Below are 6,991 nucleotides of genomic sequence, written 5' to 3'. Positions count from 1 at the left end.
GTGAGCGCAGGGGCGCGTCTCCGCTCATTTCTTGTTGGCACTTTGCGGTGAGCGCTGGAGCGCGTCGCTGCTCAATTCCTGTTGGCACTTCGCGGTGGGCGCAGGAGTGCATCACCGCTCATTTCTTGTTGGCACTTCGCGCTGTGCACTGGAGCTCGTCACCGCTCATTTCTTGTTGACACTTCGCAGTGAGCGCAGGGGCGTGTCACCGCTCATTTTTTGTTGGCACTTCACGGTAAGCGCTGGAGCGCGTTACCGCTCATTTCTTGTTGGCACTTCGCGGTGAGCACTGGAGTGCGTCACCGTCCTTTCCCCTTCGCTGTGAGCACAGGAGCATGTCCCCGCTCATTTCTTGTTGGGACTTCGCGGTGAGCGCGTCACCGCTCATTTCTTGTTGGCACTTCGTGGTGTGCGCTGGAGCTCGTCACTGCTCATTAATTGTTGACACTTAGCGGTGAGCGCAGGGGCGCGTCACTGCTCATTTCTTGTTGGCACTTCGCGGTAAGCGCTGGAGCGCGTCACCGCTCATTTCTTGTTGGCAGTTCGCGGTGAGCGCTGGAGCGCGTCACCGCTCATTTCTTGTTGGCACTTCGCGGTGAGCCCTGGAGCGCGTCACCGCTCATTTCTTGTTGGCACTTCGCGGTGTGCGCTGGAGCGCATCACTGCTCATTTCTTGTTGGGACTTCATGGTGAGCGCAGGGGCACGTCACCGCTCATTTCTTGTTGGCACTTCGCGGTGTGCACTGGAGCTCGTCACCGCTCATTTCTTGTTGGCACTTCGCAGTAAGCGCTGGAGCGCGTTACCTCTCATTTCTTATTGGCACTTCGCGGTGAGCGCTGGAGCGCGTCACCGTCCTTTCCCCTTTGCTGTGAGCGCAGGAGCACGTCCCCGCTCATTTCTTGTTGGAACTTCGCGGTGAGCACAGGGGCACGTCACCGCTCATTTCTTGTTGGCACTTCACGGTGTGCGCTGGAGCTCGTCATTGACACTTCGCGGTGAGCGCAGGGGTGCGTCACCGCTCATTTCTTGTTGGCATTTCGCGGTGTGTGCGCTGGAGCGCGTCCCCGCTCATTTTTTGTTGGCACTTCTCGGTGAGCGCAGGGGCGCGTCTCCGCTCATTTCTTGTTGGCACTTTGCGGTGAGCGCTGGAGCGCATCGCCGCTCATTTCTTGTTGGCACTTCGCGGTGTGCACTGGAGCTCGTCACCGCTCATTTCTTGTTGACACTTTCCAGTGAGCGCAGGGGCGTGTCACCGCTCATTTTTTGTTGGCACTTCACGGTAAGCGCTGGAGCGCGTTACCGCTCATTTCTTGTTGGCACTTCGCGGTGAGCACTGGAGTGCGTCACCGTCCTTTCCCCTTCGCTGTGAGCACAGGAGCATGTCCCCGCTCATTTCTTGTTGGGACTTTGCGTTGAGCGCAGGGGCGCGTCACCGCTCATTTCTTGTTGGCACTTCGTGGTGTGCGCTGGAGCTTGTCGCTGCTCATTTCTTATTGACACTTAGCGGTGAGCGCAGGGGCGCGTCACTGCTCATTTCTTGTTGGCACTTCGCGGTAAGCGCTGGAGCGCGTCACCGCTCATTTCTTGTTGGGACTTCGCAGTGAGCGCAGGGGCGCGTCACCGCTCATTTCTTGTTGGCACTTCGCGTTGTGCACTGGAGCTCGTCACCGCTCATTTCTTGTTGACACTTCGCGGTGAGCGCAGGGGCGCGTCACCGCTCATTTCTTGTTGGCACTTCGCAGTAAGCGCTGGAGTGCGTTACCGCTCATTTCTTGTTGGCACTTCGCGGTGAGCGCTGGAGCGCATAACCGTCCTTTCCCCTTCGCTGTGAGCGCTGGAGCACGTCACCGCTCATTTCTTGTTGGGACTTCGCAGTGTGCGCTGGAGCTCGTCACCGCTCATTTCTTGTTGGCACTTTGCGGTGTGCGCTGGAGCGCGTCACCACTCATTTCTTGTTGGCACTTCGCGGTGAGCGCAGGGGCGCGTCACCGCTCATTTCTTGTTGGCACTTCGCGGTGAGCACTGGAGCGCGTCACCGCTCATTTCTTGTTGGCACTTCGCGCTAAGCGCTGAAGCGCATCACCGTCCTTTCCCCTTCGCGGTGAGCGCAGGAGCACGCTAATATTATGGGCGCTAAGGCATGGATTCACGCGTAAGTGTGTCCATGCTTATAGGGCAAAAATGGGTCACCATCATAGCACTTCTGGGTGACACCTTCTAAACCCCGCAATGCCCTGACACAAGTGCTTCTGATCCTGATACAGATGCTATCCTTGCACAAAAATGCAACCACCGGACCCACTCCTATTGGATATAGGGCACAGATGCTATCGTAGGAGCGTACGCATTACCAGACACATTCTGGGGCATATCAACAAGGCCCGGCATTAAAATTATCCCCGTTTTTGCACCCGGTTTCGGGCGAAAAGCAGCGATAATTTTAACGCCCTATTAACATGGACACGCTAACGCGTGAATCCATGCCTTTGCGCCCATCATCTTAGCGCCTCGCATCGCTAATGAGATGCAAGGTAGGCGTTCGCGTGTGAAATACAGCGAAAATAATCACTAACAAAGGTTCTCACTATCGACAAGGGAATCGCTAACCCGCCTAGCGACATTAAAAGTAGCGCTAACCAGCTATATCACCGGTTTCTTACACCTGATCATTTTCCGACTTCGCATGTTCATCATGGGAGGTGGAATGTCATGCTAAGTCCACATCTCCCTTATCTACAATGTTTTCCTAACGCTGTTTATTATCGCTGGTATTTCTGCGATATTGTCTCTTTTTGCCGCTATTGCCGGGATTTCTATCGCCTCGGCGATGCGCATTGCTGATAGTGTGCTAACCGGGCGATAGAATCCGGTGACAGATGGCGTTAGGATTTTGCACGCTAAACACGGACAGCGATAATTATCGCTGCCGCTTGATGATATGCCCCTATGTTATTTCACATAAGGGTGAGGCAGCACTGGATGGGGGTGACTCGGATGAGTAACGGCCATTGCATTTGGGCGGCCAGATGATGTTGTTGGAACTGTGGGGCAGCGAGGCCTCCAACGGGGGGCCGCAAAGTATTGCTGGGGCTCCCCTGCATCTCGATGCGTCCTGAGAAAGTCTCCGGCCTGTTCGAATTTCCGAAAGAACGCACCTGGAAAACAGAGTGGCAGATGAGTGACAGAGTCAAGGAGGCGGGGTGAAACCACCATTTTGAGTAAAGGTACCCTCCCCATGACCCTAATGGCAGGGTGTACCAATGTGTAATCCATGCATGTGACGTCATCACCACTCTTGTAATGTTCCATCAACAGATCTGCACGGTACAGGGCACCTGTATGCCTAATACCTAAAGGTGTGCTGTCACCAGTCCACGCGCGTGCCTCTCATCCCTAACTCGGGGTTGGCTATCTGCAGGACTTCAAACTCCTCACGCACACCTTCAAAGCCCTCCAGAACATGGGCCCAGCCTGGCTCAATAGCCAAATCGCATTTCACAAACCAACCAGACACCTCTGCCCGGCAGGACTCCTACTTGCAAACACCCCACACACACAGAACCAGAACCGGAGGTCTGGCCTTCTCCTGTCTGACCCCAAGAGTCGGAAGCGATCCGCCCTTAAACATCAGAGCTTCATGTCGAGTTCTTGAGGGCTGCAATAAGCCAAAGACCCCGCTCTTCAAATAGAACCATTCGCCAACTCTGGCCCTGGCTAGCTGCATGTGCAGGGCACTCTCGGGAGATGGCGCCCTTTTTAATTCAATAAAACAACATATCAAGAGCCAGGGAGGGTGATTGAAAGATGTAACTGTGGACGAGATTGGAAATGCAGCACTGGGAATAAAAACTGCAGGGGAAGGGGAGAGTGTGAGGGTAGGTTGGCTCTGGAATCCAGTAGCATCAATTGGTGGCTGTGAGTCTGCTGTGGTCGGAGAGAGGGTGCGCATCTCACCCCTCATCGGTAGGGTCGGTCTAGGCAAACAGGCCTGGGCACCACAAGCAGAGTGGCCCTTCTTAGTGGACTCGAAAGCTAAAAGGTGGCTGATGATTGGGTCAGTTTCGAACTGGTAAAGACAGGCTGTATACGTGGGGGCAGATTAACAAGGAACTTGCGCCACTTTTGCGTCACTTTTAACATGGGAAAAGTGACGGAAAACTGGCGCAAGAGGCTTGTAAAGCTGCCCCGTGGTTTCCAAGGAATCGGAGACTGCCTGGATTTGAGCTTGCTCAAGGCAATGTTTGTTTTAAGATAAGGGAAATTAACAAAAAGAACCGAAGCAGCGCCAAGAAACAGGCCATTCGTTGACCTAGGAGACCAGCCCATCGGGCACTGCCAGGCTGAAACTCCTAGTCGGTTTCCTGCCACCCCTTCAGTAATTGGCAGCGATCTCTGTGGTGAGCCTCCTCGGAGCTCAGTAGTCACGTGCGCACTGTAGGTGGTGGGTGGGCACCAAACACCCAGGTGTCAGGAGTCCACAGGATATAAAGACGGAGGAGTTGCTGGAGGAACTGAGCTCTGAAGGAACTGACAGACGCTGCAGCTGAGCAGAGACGCGGACAGCTGTGAGGTGAGCTGGAAGGGGGTGGTACAAGGGGGAAGGGGTGCTAGAACAGTACCAGGACAGAGAAGGGAGAGGAAAGCTGAGCAAGGAGAAAGGCGAAGGAGTCAGCAGCGCTGCAAGGCCAGGGGGAGCTGCTGAGGAGCTATGATGGAGCGTAGGGAGTGTAAGAAGAGAGTGAAACGGAGGAGAGGCGGAGATACAGAAGGAGCTATGGAGGAGGAGAGGGAGATACAGAAGGAGCTATGGAGGAGGAGAGGCGGAGATACAGAAGGAGCTATGGAGAAGGAGAGGGAGATACAGAAGGAGCTATGGAGGAGGAGAGGCGGAGATACAGAAGGAGCTATGGAGAGGGAGATACAGAAGGAGCTATGGAGGAGGAGAGGCGGAGATACAGAAGGAGCTATGGAGAGGGAGATACAGAAGGAGCTATGGAGGAGGAGAGGCGGAGATACAGAAGGAGCTATGGAGAGGGAGATACAGAAGGAGCTATGGAGGAGGAGAGGCGGAGATACAGAAGGAGCTATGGAGAGGGAGATACAGAAGGAGCTATGGAGGAGGAGAGGGAGATACAGAAGGAGCTATGGAGGGAGAGGCGAGAGGGAGAGCAGATGTTAGGGAGGAGAGAGGAGAAGGTCTGAACAGGTGAGTGAGGTCGAGCACAAGAGGAGGAAACGAGGGACATTGAGGGAGAAGAGGGAAGTAAATGCCCTCATCTCCTCTCGTACCCCAGCTGGGTGTGGCGATGCAGCTGAAAGGAGGGAGTTGTGTGGAGGAGCAGTGAGAGAAGGTGAAAAGGAACTGTCTAAGCAGCTAGAGGAAAGAGACAAGAGGTGGGCTTCAGAGGGGTCTGGAAAAGGGCAGTTCTGCAGAATCAGACAGAAGGACAGAGGGGTGAGCCGGAGGAGGCGAGGGCGGCAGAGAGGCTGGAGGAGAGAGGAGGAAGATGGGGTGAGAAGAGAGGGAGTTAAAAGCCCTAGGAGGTGAGAGACAATGTAATGCTGCAGAACGAGCTCGCATGGAGTGGGGGAGAGCTGTAGAAACAAGAGGGAGGCGCAGCAAACGTGGGGCCGTTGAGGTTAGCTGAGGAGAGATGGGGCACTGAGTGAAAGAGGAGTGATAATAATGCATGTAAAGTATAAAACACATCGGTGCATGTCACCCTCAGTGTTTTACACAGAGGTCCCTTTGTGGGTGACAATCAGCGCTCTGCAAACCACCGGATATGACACCACAGGGGGCAGCCGGTACCTGCCGCAGATCTGCTCTGTGCACCGACTGGGACACACACAACACAACACATCAAAACAGCAAAGTGACTCGAATACTGACACTCAAGACGCAGCATCCATCAAGGACCTGGTGTGAAGCAGCTAGTTGGCAGAGGGCGGTGTCCTAGCTTAGATTTACTAATTAATGAAATGAAAAAGGGATGGCACCATTTACATACAATAGTCCCATGTTCGAGAGGAGGAGAAAAACATGAGAAAAGAGGGGGGTGTGTACGTGTTTCCGCCTTTCCCATCTCGCTGGGTTAGTCTGCACTCACGATGCATGGCACACACAGGCTGGGATGGGCTGGGTCAAGGGTCATAGAGCAGACCGCTGCCCATTAGAGCTGAGATCCTGGAGGCCCTGGATGCAACAAGACCCCCAGGATTAATATAGCATGGCCCATGCACTAAGTACCCCCAGAGAGGCGCTCACTTGTATGTTGAAGCACATGCCCTGCTCCCATGCGACTCGGTGCCACTCTGGTAACTCACTACTAGCCCCCTCAGAGGATGAACAATAGGGGGCGCCTGTCGATTGCATACCTTTCCTCTATCAGTGAAGCACTGAGGGAGGCACATGAACACATCCCTTCCCTCCATAGACCTAGATACAGACAGAGATCTAGGTGGCTGCTGAGGGCGTAGGATGGAGAACGGTAATGGTCTGGAAGCTTCCTCGCTTCTTCCGAATCCCGCTCACTCATTGGCCACGAACCAGCTGCTGTACCGCTGAGGCAGGGGACGCCTGCTAACTACAGGGTGCAAACACGATCTTGGATAGATACATTTGCTTTTTGGAGAAGCAAGGTGTGCCAGGGGTCACAAGAGAAGGGCCGGGGTCGCACATAGCCCCTGACTGGACTGTGTTATGCCCAGTCTTCGGCGAAGAGCAGAGTCTTCCGTTTCTTCCTAAACGGCAGGAGGGCTTTTTCAGCGCAAAGTTGACCTGGCAGCCTATTTCACAGTTGCAGGATGGGGACATAGAAAGCTCGCCCTCCTCTAGTCGTGTAGTTAAACCGTGGGCAGGTTAGTTCCCCCCCCCGGGACGATCTTAGTGTGCGGCCGGGGACGTATTTCCTCAGGCGCTCTTTGATGTGTCTTGGAGCCTGTCCATGCAGGGCCTTTTGGGCGATAGAAAGGCCCTTGAATCTGGCC

The 6,991-nt window shown here is 54.5% G+C and overlaps 1 long non-coding RNA gene across 1 annotated transcript in view; it reads left to right on the top strand.

Annotated features, from left to right (window-relative positions):
- The first annotated feature begins 4,434 nt into the window (after window positions 1-4,434).
- The window catches only part of LOC146813613 (uncharacterized), a 51,505-nt gene continuing 48,948 nt past the window's right edge, over window positions 4,435-6,991 (top strand). The window contains exon 1 of the long non-coding RNA XR_014962427.1: window positions 4,435-4,571. This is a non-coding gene — a long non-coding RNA (uncharacterized LOC146813613). The remainder of the gene's footprint in view (window positions 4,572-6,991) is intronic.

The sequence above is a fragment of the Triturus cristatus genome, chromosome 6, assembly GCF_964204655.1.
Source record: "Triturus cristatus chromosome 6, aTriCri1.1, whole genome shotgun sequence".
Taxonomy (NCBI): Eukaryota; Metazoa; Chordata; class Amphibia; order Caudata; family Salamandridae; genus Triturus; species Triturus cristatus.
The sequence above is the reverse complement of the archived record's forward strand: the minus strand, read 5'-3'. Positions and strand labels throughout refer to the sequence as shown.